The sequence below is a fragment of the Capsicum annuum genome, chromosome 1 (genome assembly GCF_002878395.1).
Source record: "Capsicum annuum cultivar UCD-10X-F1 chromosome 1, UCD10Xv1.1, whole genome shotgun sequence".
In the NCBI taxonomy this organism is placed as follows: Eukaryota; Viridiplantae; Streptophyta; class Magnoliopsida; order Solanales; family Solanaceae; genus Capsicum; species Capsicum annuum.
Window position 1 is genome coordinate 72,616,886 of NC_061111.1, and position 15,213 is coordinate 72,632,098.

General features: G+C 34.5%; 1 pseudogene; it reads right to left on the reverse strand.

Moving 5' to 3' along the window:
- LOC107844451 overlaps nucleotides 1–12,166 on the reverse strand; it is a 100,617-nt pseudogene extending 88,451 nt beyond the window's left edge.
- Nucleotides 12,167–15,213: the final 3,047 nt, after the last annotated feature.

Sequence of the window (15,213 nt, forward strand, 5' to 3'; positions counted from 1 at the left end):
AGGATTAGGTAATTAAATGCTTAAGTAGGTCGAGAGACATTTAGACATAACTTCGATAAAGATAATCTATTGTCCTATTTACTGTGAGAATCTTGAATCACTATTAGTATCTGTCAAGTACCAAAACCCATAGTGATCATAATTCTGGTTTTCCATAAACTCTTGATTACAAACATTGAAGACAAAGTGACCAACAATTATTTGTTAAACTCAAAACCCCCATTTCAGGAAATATCCAACTATCAGTTGATAAACTCACAAACGAATTAAGTTTACACCATATTCCTTATGGGGTTAGACCCTAACCTAGTTGGGTTATATATTGACAAAGATCGTTTACATTCTCATTAGAGAGGTGTAGTTTGAGCGTTATCAAAAATGGTGCCATTGCCAGGGAATACGATTGTAAATTAAAGTTTGTATGCGCTAATTGAATGTTAGTCAAGTTTCCTAGTTTTATGTTTATTTGTTGTTTTTGTTTATTACAGGATATTTGTAGTGTATTCCAAGAACCATAAGTTCCGGAGAACCATTAGTACCACTTAATCCAAGACCACAACGAATTGGAAGAATGGCAGACCAACAAGAGGCTGACAGATTAGCAGCCTTAGCTAGAGCTCAGGTGAATGTGTAGAATATTGGTCAGTAAGCACGACATCCAAATCCTGAGGATGAAGATTTTGGAGATGAGGAGTTGCTAAATCCTGGTAACCCAAGGAGTGCAGAGCAAGTAGCTGCACCAATACAGCATAATGCTAACAGAAACTATCCATTCCGAAAAAGGCAAAATTACCAGCTGGTCCAGTATGACCTCAATGATAATGATGATAGAATGAATGGAGCAGGGCAACAAGTGCAATTATTCCTCCATTGTTGTCACCTGGGGAAAAATTCAACATTACGAGTACTATGATTCAACTCCTCAATCTGAAGGGGTTGTTTGGTGGCCTTCCTGGGGATGACCCAAACTTGCATTTGGTGAAATTTGTCACCATCTGTAAATCTTTTGATAACCCAGGAGTGGTTAAGAATGCTATCCTATTGAGGTTATTTCCGTTGTCTCCGTTTGGGGCAGCAATATTGTGTCTTAATGAGCTGACACCCGATTCTATAACCAACTGGAGGCAGTTGAAAGAAGCTTTTCTAGAAAGGTTCTTTTCGTCTTCCAAGAGGGTACAGTTGAGGGATGAGATCAGCAACCTTAGGAAGCTCCCGACTGAAGCTTTACATGAAATATGAGAGAGATTCAAGAAGAAGCTGACACTGTGTTCGAACCACAATATGACGAACATACACTTGATGGAGACTTTGTACAGGGCTCTTAACTCTGTCACAAAACCAATTGTAGATAATGCTGCTGGTGGTTTATTTGTTGATATTACATTCCTAGAGGCTTCAGAGATGCTAGAGAGAATGACCAAACAAAGTTGGGCATGGCATACTAGAGACTCTGTGATATCCAACCCCACTGTTTCTGTGGTCATGATTGTGGAACAATGCAAAAGAGATGAGGAGCGTGACCAAGACATGGCTCACCTAAAAATGTAGATGGAACTACTAACCAAGCACTTGCTATTAGGCAAGACTGAGAAGGTGAAAGCTGATGGATCTCAAGATAGAGTTGATGCGGATGCAGAAGAAGAGGTGAACTATGTTAATAATTAAGGAGGTTTCCAAGGCAATAGCCAAGGGAATCAAGGTTGGAATTATTATGATAAGCCTAGTTATAAAGATAGGGAGCAGGGAAATTGGAGGAACAATAATGATAGGAGTGGGCTCTATGTCCCTCCAGAAAATCGTGAGGCTACTACAATATTTTTTGAAAATATGTCTATGAAGGACATGATGGCTAAGTTGCTGAAGGGAGTGGAGGCTACCAACTCTGGTATGACTACCATGAAGACCCATCTGTCATCTATTAGTCAGTTGGTAAACTCACACTCTACTACAATCAAACAGTTGGAGTAGTAGATAAGCCACTCTCCACAGTATTTAACCAGAGGAAGAGTGGAACGTTACTAAGCAATATGGTCCAGAATCTACGAAATGATGGCTCATGTATGGCGATTACCACTAGGAGTGGTAAGATGTTATCTGGCCCTTCTGTTGGCAAAATTTTAGTTGAAGATGTGACTGAGGCAAAGGATGAACCCAAAGAAGAATGTCCAGTGGATTCTGAGAAGCTGGATGGTTCTGATGGTTCTCTAGAAAAAGAGAAAAAGAAGAAGAAGGAGGTAGTGTTGAAAACTCTCCCAAGATCACCACCTCTCTTTCCTCAACAAAAATAGCTGATGATGCAAAATTCAGCAAGTTCATGGCAATGCTCAAACAATTGATGGTGAATGTGCCATTAGTTGAGGCACTCGAGCAAATGCCAGGATATGTGAAGTTTATGAAGGAATTTGTGACAAAGAAAAGAGCAGTGAGCTATGATCTGAGGGATAATCTCCTCCATTGTAGCACTACCTCTACGCGGACTTTGGTGTAGAATAAGATAGATCCAGGAGTATTCACTATTCCCTATACGATAGGGTCTATGGAATTTGATAAGGCATTATGTAATCTAGGAGAAAGCATTAATTTGATGCCGCTGGCTGTATATAGAAAGATGGTCCTGGGAAATCCCACACCCACCAACATGTGACTCGTGATGGTAGATAGGTCGGTAAAATAACCTGTTAGTATTTTGTATAATATATTGGTGAAGGTAGCTAGCTTCATATTTCCTGTAGATTTTATGATTTTGGATTGTGAGGTGGACTTTGAGGTGCCCATAATCTTGGGTCGACCTTTTCTCACAACTGAAAGTGTGTTAATTGATTTGAGAGCGAATGAGCTCTTATTTAGGATGAATGATGAGGTGGTATAATTTGATGTGCGCAAGTCAATGAAGCAGCATAAAGAAATGAGTGTGTTCCCAGTGGTTGATACGTATTATGAGGATGAATAAGAGATGTCAATAGAGGAGCAATTTATTGTCGAGCCTTTAGCCACAATTCTGATGAATTTTGATTGAGAAGGCATTAAGGTACGAAGAGACTGTTTGTGATTTTTCAAGAATGGTTTCATAACCTTATGCTTCTAAGAAGCTAGACCTTGATCTTGTGAATCGACCGACACTGTCGGCTAAGCCATCCATTGAAGAGCCACCGGTGTTGGAATTGAATGAACTGCCTGGGCATTTAAGGTACGTGTTTTTGATCTATGAAAATATGCTACCTGTGATTATTGTGGCTGATTTGGGTGAGCAACATGTAGAAGCACTCATTCTCATACTTCAAAGGTACAAGAGCAATCAGATAGACTATCGCAGATATTATTGGCATTTACCCTAGCATCTGCACGCATAAAATACAACTTGAAGAAGATTGTATTCTGACCATCGAGCACCAGCTCCATCTTAAACCACCAATGCAAAAGGTGGTTAAGTAGGAAATTATTAAGTGGTTGGATGCAGGAGTGGTTTACCTTATTTCAAACAGAAAATAGTTGAGGCCAGTTCAATGCGTGCCCAAGAAAGGGGGCATGACTATGATTGCAAATGACAGGAATGAGCTGATTCCACTTAGGCCTATGAGTGGGTGGAGAGTTTGCATGAACTATCGCAAAATAAATTCATGGACTTTGAAAGACCACTTCCCGATGCCTTTTATAGACCAATGCTTGATTGATTGGTCGAAAGAGGATGGTACTACCTCTTAGATGGCTATTATAGATATAATTAGATCTGTATTGCTCTTAAAGATTAGGAGAATACGAAATTCACATGCCCATACAGCACCTTTGCATTTAAGAAGATGCAGTTTGGGTTGTGCAATGCACCCGCTACTTTTCAACGGTGCATGATATCTATTTTCTCAGATATGGTAAAGGATACCATAGAGGTATTCATGGATAATTTCTCTATGGTGGGAGACTCGTTTTAGTTGTGTTTGGAAAACCTTAGTATGTCGTTGCAACAATGTGTTGAATTTAATTTGGTGCTTAATTGGGAGAAATGCCACTTTATGGTAAAGGATGGCATCATTCTCGGGCATAAAATTTCAGCAAAAGGAATAGAAGTTGATCGAGCCAAGGTTGAAGTTATTGAGAAACTACCACCTCCCATTTCAATGAAGGGAGTGCGTAGTTTCCTTGGGTATGTTGGTTTTTATCGAAGGTTTATAAGAGATTTCTCGAAAGTTGCAAATTTACTTTGCAAACTTTTGGAGAAAGAAGTGAAGTTTTCCTTCGATGATGAGTTCTTGAAGGCATTTGAATGCCTTAAAAAGAAGCTAGTTGAGGCCCCTATCATTGTTGCACCAAATTGGTCAAAACCATTTGAGATCATGTGTGATGCAAGCGGTGTTACCCTTGGAGCTGTATTGGGATAAAAGAGAGACAAATTGTTTTATCCAATATATTATGCCAGCAAAGCACTAAATGGAGCGCAAAAGAGCTACACTGTCACTGAGCAGGAACTTCTGGCTATAGTATATGCTTTTGAGAAATTCAGGGCTTATCTACTTGGGACCAAGGTGGTGGTTCACACTAACCATGCAGCTTTGAGGTATTTGATGGCTAAGAAGAATGCAAAACCAAGGCTGATTAGATGGGTATCGCTGCTGTAAGAATTTGACTTTGAAGTCAAAGATAGGAAAGGGTGTGAAAACTAGATTGCCGATCATCTGTCTAGAATGGAAGGTGAGAAGGCAATTAGTGATGAAATGGTGATAAATAATGCATTTCCTGATGAGGAGATCTTGGATGCTGCTGTGGAGAAATTTCCTTACTACGCTGATTTTGCAAATTATGTTATGAGTGAGGTCATTCCAAAAAATCTTTCTTTCTGTCAAAGAAAAAAATTTCTGCATGATGTGACACATTACTTCTGGGATGAGCTGTATTTTTTTCAGCGATATGCTGACAATATTATAATGAGATGCATGCCAAAAGTGAATGTATTGTGCATATTGGAAGCATGTCATGCTTTCCTAGTTGGAGGTCACCATGCAGGTAACCGAACGGCTAGGAAGGTGTTGCAGAGCAGTTACTATTGACCAACATTATTCAAGAATGCCCACGAGTTTGTGCTAAAATGCGACCAATGTCAAAGGCAGGGGTCAATCTCCAAAAGACATGAGATGCCTTTGACTAAGATGCTTGAAGTGGAATTTTTTAATGTTTGGGCATCGTTTTCATGGGTTCTTTTGTAAGCTTGTATGGGATGAAGTATATTTTAGTTTCTGTTAACTATGTCTCAAAATGGGTTGAAAATATTACCTTGTTTGATAATGAAGGAAAGAGAGTTGTTGTTTTTCTCAAGAAGAACATCTTCCCTCGCTTTGGAGTACCACGCACTATTATAAGAGATGGAGGATCTCATTTTTTCAATGAAGTGTTTCGAGCAGCTTTAGCAAAATATGGGGTGAAACAGCATAAAGTAGCCACCCCATATCACCCACAGACTAGTGGGCAAGTGGAGGTGTCAAATAGAGATATTAAAGTCATCCTAGCCAAAACAGTAAATGCTAATCCGAAAGACTGGTCTAGAAAGCTTGATGATTCCTTATAGGCATACTAGACTGCTTTCAAGACACCCATTAGCATGTCACCATTTTAGCTAGTCTATGGAAAAGCATGGAACCTACCAATAGAGCTAGAGCGCAAGGCCTTATGGGCACTCAAAAGGTTGAATTTGAGTGAAAGGAGGTAGCAGAGCTAAGACTGGGACAACTGAATGAGATGGATGAATTCCATCTTAGGGCATATGAACGAGCAGACCTATATAAAGAAAAGATAAAAAAGTATCATGATTGGAGGATAGAGAAATGAGACTTTCGAAAGGGTGACTTGGTGCTTCTCTTCAATTCCAAACTCAAATTAATCCCAGGTAAACTTAAATCCAAGAGGTCAAGCCCATTTAGAGTTAGTCAAGTCTACTCATCTGGAGTAGAACTTGAAAATAAAGATGGCAGTACCTTCAAGGTGAATGGGCAACGAGTCAAACTGTATATTGGTCCAAAAGAATCAATGAATAGTAGTTCTGTTCTCTGTCTTAATGAAGTCTGAGGTACTCGAGATACCTGAGTTGTGCCATGATATTAAATCAGGGGCTACATGAGAGTCAACGCATGATCCTCATGATTGATATACTCCAGGTATACCCTAATCCTTAGTTCAATTTCTCTTTGATTTTAAGCTGAGGATGTAGGGTAAAATGTTGTTGTAAAATTTTGTAGTCGACTAGGAAAAATACTAGTACTTGAGGCAGTTAACTTGTTTTTGTAATTTTTCAGCAACTCTCCAATGGATTGAATAGTTACTTGTATGAATTGCATCCAGGTGTGACCATTATGCATCTTTGTATGGCATTAGTTCTAGTGATGAAATAATTAGTGTGAAACAGCTACATGAACTAAACGAGTAGTAGCTTGTGATATACTTGTGTGCCATGTGTGTGTGAGATCTTACTCAGTTCCCATTTCAGAAAACATCCAACTATCAGTTGATTAACTCGCAAACAACTTAAGTTCACACCATATTCCCTATGGGTTTTGATCCCAACCTAGTTGGATTATATATTGACAACGATAGCTTACATTCTCATTAGAGAGGTGTAGTTTGAGCGTTATCATGTTGATTCATCAAAATCAACTTCATGATACATTGTTATGTTAGTCGGTAGAGCTATATCTTGGAGAAGTACCAAACATACTCTGGTTACTATTTCCACTATAGAGGCTGAGTTTGTTTCTTGTTTCGAGGCTACCTCACATGGTGTATGGTTGAAGTGTTCATATCTAAGTTGAGAATCGTCGACTCAATCTATAATCCATTAAGGTTATATTATGACAATTCAACTATTATTTTTATGGCTATGAATAACAAGAGTAAAAGTTGATGCAAGCATATTGACATCAAGTATCTAGCAATCAGAGAATGTGTTAAAGATAAGAAAGCGTTCATTGAACACATTAGCACATAACTAATATTAGCTGATTCTTTAACTAAAAGCATGTCACCACATGAATTTATGGATCATATAATCATAATAGGACTTAGTTCCATCATGTAAACTTTCGTTATGTTGATAAAATTCTATTTTATATGATACTTCTCGTATTTATAATTGTGTGCACATTTAATTTTATTTTGAGAAATGCCGTTAAAAGTATGGACCTAGAATAAATATTGGGTTTATTCATTAAGCAGTATGATCTAAAGTATAGAAACATAGTGATACATGAAAGATATTGCTTGTTACTAAAGGAACTATTACCATGATTTATATATCATATTTATTTATAGTATTAGTATATACGGACAAGTGGTAGAATGTTGACACTTTCAAAATGGTTTCATGGAGTAACTGTCATGTTAGCAATTAGAACTCATTTATCCCACTATTAAAAACTATCACGGATTTGAATTTAAAAATCAAAAAGTTGTTGCCCCATTTTTGACAACTGCTAGAAAATGTTTTGATGAAAAAAATATTATAAATTGACATCTGGAAAGATCCGTAAGCATAACCTTTTCAAAACTTCATGTCATCTAAAGAGTGAAGGTTGAGTGTTTAGAAGACTCATCGAAAATATGACACTGAAGGGAGACGATTCTGACTACTTCGACAGTGATGGAGGTATGTCAATATTATTTCTTCTACACTATTGCTCTTTATCTTTGAACACTGAACCCATGGTTAATTAGAAATATTGAGAATCTTCTGCAGTATTTATTCCTTTATAAAAAATCATGAAGTAAGTAGTACATTACTCTAAGAAATAGTATTAGATTATATGTATTGAATAAACAATATATGAGTGTTTTAAAAGGCGAAGGCATAAGGCAAGTCTTTTTACGTATATAGTATAGTGTGATATATAAGCCTCAAAATACAAGACGTAAGTTCCATGGATCTTTGGGATGTAAGACTCATGTATCTTCAATGTTATAATTTTACTACTAGGAAAATAAATAAAAGAAAAAATTTCAATAATTCTACTAATAAATGACCAATTATATAGAAAATTTTATTATAATTTTTTATTTGAGAAATCTAACAACATAAAAAATCATAATACTCAAGATATGATATAAAATGATATGAAAGTAACCAAAATGTAAGAAATGAAACAAGAGAATTTAATATATTAAGATTTTCACACCATTCTCCTTTTCTATATTAAACATGGGCTATTTATAGCCCAAGTAAAAAGATGAAATCTTATCCAAAGAAAAGAGATGGGAGATGACTTTGTATTTGTGGCTTTTTAGAATAGAGCCACATGTCACCTAAGTTGGACACATGAATATCTACCATATTCCATAACACTCCACCTTAGATGTCCATGTAAAGAAAAACTTACTAAATACGCTTTGAGTGTTGCCTCATTAAAAACCTTACCAGGAAAAATCCAGTGGGATAAAAACCTTGGTTAAGAAAAAAAGATTACAACGCGTATTCTTACTCCCCTTGATGAAGACCCGATTCAACTAGCTCAGTCTTTGTATTTCAATCTTATATACCACCTTCTCGAGAGTTGAAGTTGGTAACAATTTATTGAACCTACTGGATTATCACTAGAACGTATTTGTTGTACATCAATATAACCATTCTTCTGAAGATCGTGTGTGAAGAATAACTTCGGTGAGATATGCTTCGTTCTATCTCCTTTTATCAAGCCTCCTTTTAAATTGAGCTATGTATGCTGCATTGTCTTCAAATATGACTGTGGGTACCTTGATATCAAGCTTCAGGCCACATCTCTCATTGATGGAATGTATCACTGATCTTAGTTATATTCATTTTCTACTTGTCTCATGAATAGCTATTATCTCAGCATGATTTGAATAAATAAAAATGATAGACTGCTTTGTAGATTGCCATGACATAGCAGTATCTCCGTATGTAAACACATAGCCTGTTTGAGATCTTGCTTTATGTGGTTCAGATAAATAACCTATAGCTGCATGACTAACAAGATCTAAACTATCTTTGTTAGTATAAAATAGACTCATATCAATAGGCCCCTTTAGATATTGCAATTTATGCCTACCTCTGTTTCAATGTCTACATAAAAGAGAAAAACTGTACCTGGCAAGCAAATTAACAGAATGAGTTATATGAAGCCTTGCGCTATTAGCAAGACACATAGGTGTACCAATAGCATTGAGATATAGTACTGCTGGACTAAGAATCTCTTCACCCTCTTCTGGAGGTCGGAATGAATCTTTGCTCACTTCAAGTGATCAAACAATCATTAGAGTATTTAATGAATATCCTTTGTTCGTGTAAAATTATTTCAAGATATTCTCAGCATAGGTAGATTGGTTGATGAAGATCCCATCTGCTCAATGCTTAATTTGCAAATCAAGACAAAGCTATGTCTTTTCAAGATCTTTCATTTTGAATTCTTTCTTTAGATATTCAATTGCCTTTTTGGACCTCTTTTGGAGTTCCAATGAGATTTATGTTATCTATATAAATAGCGATTATAACAAACCTTGATGTCTTTTTCTTAATAGAAATGTAAGAACAAATGGCATCATTTATGTAACCTTAATTTATCAAGTACTCACTAAGGTAATTATACCGCATAGAACTTGATTGTTTTAAATCATATAACAATCTTTATAATTTGATTAAATATAATTTTCGAGACTTTGAACTATATGCTTCAGGTATCTTTAATCCTTCTGGGATTCTCATCTAAATTTCATTATCAAGTGAACCATTCAATATTAAATACATGACATCTTCTCGTGTCAGGACTACAGCCACAATAAAGCTTATGCTTACCAAGAAGTATATTCTACTTGATAATTTTTTCTACGTCAGCATACTTAAATAAATGTAGAATTCAGATCCTCATAATATTATACAATATTGCACGCTATTGTACTAAAGATATCATCGACGAGATATCATTTGTATCAGTTCACATTACGACATAACTTATTGAGATCTCATCACTTTATTATTTTCAGGTACCTGATCCTTTTCTTGAGGTTTCATAAAGAGTTATGTCATCTCTCTTCAAGAGAATATTGCCTCTTTATTATGATCATTTGCTTCATTTTCCTTTCAAGGATTACTTTATTTGGAACCGATTCATATACCATTCTTCATGCATGTTATAGACTCTGTCCTTCAAGGACATATAGTAGGAGTATCTGCAGCTAAAAATCAATTTTGGTTCAGTAAATGCTTGTGGCAATTGACTAGAATTATTTTTAATTGAGGATCGTACTAACGATAATTCACAACATATTTCTTAACTGCTTTTTACCCCCCCCCCCCCCCCATGTTAGAAAAACTAACATATACTCCAATCTACTTTGGAGAATCCATCTTTTTAAATTATGGTATATCTATTAATTACATACCGCATGTCAAAAAACTAGTAGATGGAAAATATATGGTTCCTGGCCCTAAACCAATTGAAAGGGAAGAATTGATCATAATTTATTGATCTAATGCACACAAGTTCTATTGTATGCAATATATATTTCATACCGATACTTTTTATCTTTGTTCTCATAAGCAATGGTTTAGTTATTTATATGAGGCATTCAGTGCTAAACCAACTTCAATATAACCGACATTATCAAGATCAAGTGTCTTGACTACATTATCTGAAAATTATGCTCTTAACTCAATTTAATTAAGAAGGCAACTTTATGAAAGTCAAACTGCGGGTTGACAATAAACGACATGTGACCATCTTATGGATGCATCATATCAAATAACAAGTGAATGAGCCCTTATTCATCTTTTTCATTTTTCAAAATTTAGGGAATTCAGTCCCAACACTAGCTGGTTCAATTAACTTATCACGAGAACAAGTAATAGTTCTTAAAGAATCTTCTAGCTCTTCATTATATGTCTAAAACTCAATATACTCATCTTTAGGATGTCAAAATCATTCACGCAACAAATAGAATTATTTAAACTAGTAAACTCCAAATGTATCATGGCATGAGTTATTTACTAGGTAAAAGGTCTGCTACTTAAAGAGCAGTTTGCAAGATTTCACTATTGCACAATCTTTCTACTTCGGGAGTAAATATTAGATTTACTACTTTAGGAGTAAATATCGTATTTACTACTCCGGGAGTAAATTTCAAGGTTCTATTATTTCAGGAGTAGTTTTAAGATAAATTTTAAACTTACTACTTCGGGAGTAAATTTCATAATAATTCATTCTACTCTCTCTAAATGTGATTTTTACAGTCAAGTGCACATTTATATACCTTACTAAATATAACATTCACCTCAGAAAATAGATCTGTAATTATAATATTTATCAAAAATTCTCATTCCTTGAGAATGAAAGATAATTAATAATTTATCAAAAGTTTTCATTCTTCGAGAATGAAATGTAATTATTACAACGTTATTTAAGCATATCAAACTATGATACCTTAGGACTTCTGTTAATATTTTGCTACTTCAGAAGCAAATCGAGGTTAACATATAGCTATAGAGAATTTTCTCTATCATTATCTTTAATTTCAAATTTACAATTTTAGGAGTTAATTTTTGATTTTTTACTTCAGGAGTATTCATATTCTTCATGATGAAAAGATAAACAATGTAAACATTATAATATTACTAGCATATAACATATTACACAAACTTTAGCAATTTACAAGATTAGTGAGATACTATTAACAAAAATGTAAACTAATACAACTAAACAAGAAAGTAAAACAATCAGACTATTTCATATTCATCATCTACAGGATGATTAACATATCCTTCGAGGATTGTAAAGAAATCTGAGGCATCTAAATTCATGGGCTTAACATTATCTTCAGAGATAAAGTTTGCCTCAACGTCATTATCTATTTTATTAAGGAATGTCTAATAGAGCTTCACCAGATACTTTGGCGTATGACAAATATGCGACCAGTGTCTCTTTGCTCCACATCGACAACATTTATTTTCAGTGTTCGTCCTTGACACTGCTTCAGTAGTTTCACCCTTCTTTTTACACTACTGGTGCTGAGGGTCATTGTTTAGTGCAAAACGATCATCCTGATTAAAATATCTACCTCTTTCACGACCATGACCACGACTGGAGTTAGGGCTTCTTTCACTCCTAGTTTGGTGAAAGTGTGCAGCATTCTCTTCAGGAAATGAAGTAGTACCAGGAGGTCGACTTTCATGATTTCTCATTAAAAGCTCATTATGTTATTCAGCAACAAGAAGATGAGCAATCAATTAGAATACTTTTTAATTCTCATTTCTCGATACTGCTGCGGTAGGAGCATACTCAAGGCGGAAAAAGTAGAGAATGTTTTCTCTAACATGTCGTGATCAATTATATTTTCTCTGCATAAATTCAACTGTGATTTAATTCTAAACATCGCAGAATTATAATCAGTTATATTTTTAAAGTCCTGAAACCTCAAATGAGTCCACTTATAATGTGCCTATGGAAGGACGACCATCTTCAGGTGGTTGTGTCTTTCTTTTAAATTATTCTACAATATAAGTGGATTCTTAATTATGAGGTATTCCATTTTCAAACCGTCGTCAAGATGATGACGATGACGGAGAAATATCATAGCCTTAGCCTTGTCTTGATTTGATACCTGATTTTTGTTTTTGATGGTGTCTGCTAGACCCATCGCATCTAAATGTATTTTGGCATCCAATGCCCAGGATATGTAAGTTTTGCCTGATATATTTAAGGCAACAAATTCACATTTGGATATATTTGACATTATTTAAGAAAAATAAATACTTACCTTTATTATTTGTATTTCCTCAAAATGATAAAGACTCGTGTTGATAACGTAATATAAAATTATATGAAAGTAACCAAAATGTAAGAAATAAAACAAGAAAATTTAATATATTAATATTTTCACACTATTCTCCTTTTCTATATTAAACATGAGCTATTATAGTCCAATTATAGCCCAAGTAAAAAGATGAAATCTTATCCAAATAAAAGAGGTGGGAGATGACTTTGTATTTGGCCTTTTTAGAATAGAGACACATGTCACTTAAGTTGGACACATGTATATCTATCATGTTCCATAACAAGATAATCTTTAATGAAATTATCATCCACTTCATCATCGATCTTCACATCTGTTAGTCCTTTCCACCCTCAACTAATTAATATTTCAACTGATTATTGTGATATGTTTTTTAGGATAAGGATAAAAAGTGTAAAGTGTAATGACAAAAAATGAGTAAAAGTTGTGTAAGGAACGTAGTGATACAAAATATCTATCGTATTAATTTCAGACATAATCCTTTAAGAGAATTATTTATGACACTGTCAATTTCAATTAGAGATATTTTCTTTATTTATATGTTTTTTTAAATATTAAAGTATATAATATCATCACATCACTAATAAAACGTATGACCAACTTATAACAAAAATACTTTTATAACAACAAAAATTAATTTTGTCGCATTGGGCTTACACATCAAATTCTAAGAGGTACACCTTGTGGATCACACCTTGCATTTGCGTCTCGGAGCGTTTGATTTGCCCCATGCCGAAACTTGCCCCAAGAAATCTTTGAAAACATTGTGCTCCTTATGTTTAAAATACAACACTTTTACCTCTAGGACATCAATACATTTTTCTTTACGATCTTTTACCTCTAGGCCATCAATACATTTTTCTTTTCGATTCCATAATTGAGTGCATTATCTCAAATATCCATAAGCTTTGTACTTCCTTTTTTTCAATAAATAATTTCTTTAACAGGTTGTGTCACCCCCTTTTTTCGCTCGAAGGAATCGGATTCGAAGGTCAAAATCGAAAGGTTTTTTCAATTAAAGTGACAGTATTGAATAGGGATTAGTTTTTATCATATTCAGAGTCGCCACTTGAAACTGAATTATGGTGTTCCAAGTCATCTTATTGAATGCTTAATCAAAAGAAAATAACTCTTTATTGGTCTGCGAAAATAGAAGATCGAATAAGGAATTTTGTTGACTGAGGGAAAGGTATGAGGCACCCCTCGAGTCCCGTATTTCTAGTACGGTCGCTTTTATTGACTTATCTTGACTAAAACTATTTTTTATAATTTGTATTAAGGCCTAAAAATTGCTCAATTTATTATACTAAGAATTGTCTATTATCTTATTTTTAAATAAATTGAAGAAAGTTAATTTTTAGAAAAATATTTATCAAAGTGCATTATTGCATCTTTGAATTTTAAAATGTCTCAAAAGATATGTATCTCATATTCTTAATTAAGACGAATATTTTAAAATGCGTCTAAAATTTACCTAAATTCTTAATAATAAATTAAAGAAAAATTCATTTAACACCATTAATTAAATCAATAAATAATTAATAAATTTTATTAGTAAAATAATATAATATTCAAATCTATCTATACTATGTTTAATTTAATATTATTCCCAAAATTTAATCTCTTTAAATTAAATAAACCCAAATTATATATTATAAGATAAATCAAACATGAAAATTCCTGAAATATATTTAAACATAAATTCTTTAAATAAATAAATAAATAAATAATTTGAAATATATGATATTTCAATTTAACAAATTTTTCTAGTATCTAAATTATTCATACTTTAAAACTAATTATTAAATAAAAATAATTTTACATTATGCTGAAAACATATTTACAGTACTTCAACTTTCTGATATATTTATTTTTTATTTTACATCTACATATGTCAATTGTGATACGATGAAAAAAAAAAGTATCGATGGATCACCGGAAACGGCGACTGAGCAGAGGAGTGGCGGCGCATTGGTGAGGTTCGGGAAGGCGATGGGCCGCAGGTGCTGGGGCGCAGATTTGGTAAAGGATCGACCGGAGAAGGCGCAAATGACGGGAAAAGGGGGAGTCGTCATTGGGACAAGGAAGAGGGATGACAGGCGCAGGGAAGGGGAGAAGGAACGGCAGCGGCGATGCCACGCTTCGGTCACCGGTCAATGACGGTTGAATGGAGAGAGATATCTAGTGGTTTTGAGTTGTTTTCAGACGGGTTTTTGGTGAAAACTCGCCGAAAAATTCAAGAAATTAATTCTTCTCCGTTTACTCCTTTAGCTTTCTGCTATTTCTCTCATTTGTCATTGATTTTCTTTTTCGTTTGGCTAATTTTTTTCGTAAATTATTTTTTCATGACAGTAAATACATGATAATAACAAGTTCATATAATCAAACATACATAGTACATAATGCATTGAAGTCATTCAAACATCTTCATTCATG